Source organism: Pseudorca crassidens, chromosome 2 (genome assembly GCF_039906515.1).
Source record: "Pseudorca crassidens isolate mPseCra1 chromosome 2, mPseCra1.hap1, whole genome shotgun sequence".
Lineage (NCBI taxonomy): Eukaryota > Metazoa > Chordata > Mammalia > Artiodactyla > Delphinidae > Pseudorca > Pseudorca crassidens.
Window position 1 is genome coordinate 30,084,214 of NC_090297.1, and position 534 is coordinate 30,084,747.

Sequence of the window (534 nt, forward strand, 5' to 3'; positions counted from 1 at the left end):
AACTATATGACAAATGGAAAAAACCCTGACTTGTTAAACGAAAGAAGCAAGATACAAAATTGTGCGCAGTGTGTGATTACATTTACGTTTGGGAATACCAAGGAAAGAGGAAGAGAAGGAAATGCAATCACAGATGGTAGCCCGTGGGCAAATCATTAGTATTTCCCCTCTGTTCTTGCGCCTTCTGTTATGTTGTCATTTCTCCACTTACTTAAAAGCCAATACTTTTTAAAACCCGGCAACTTCAGATGCCTTCCTCTGGGAATCTTCCCCAACCCTTCGCTGAGGAGTCAGATGATTCCCATTTTGAAAATGACAAAATTGAGGGTCAACGAAGGTGATCTGTACCTAATTCAAATCACGAGCTAGACGCAGCACAGGGATTCAGAACTGATGTTTTCCCTGCTTCCAAGAGTACCAAGACGACCCGGTGAGCAAGTGGCCTGGGAAACTAAGCTAAGAGATCTTTCCGCGAAGGCTAGGCAGAAACTCTCGCGCTGCTGGCCCCGCCCCGCCCTGAAGCCCCGCCCAGGC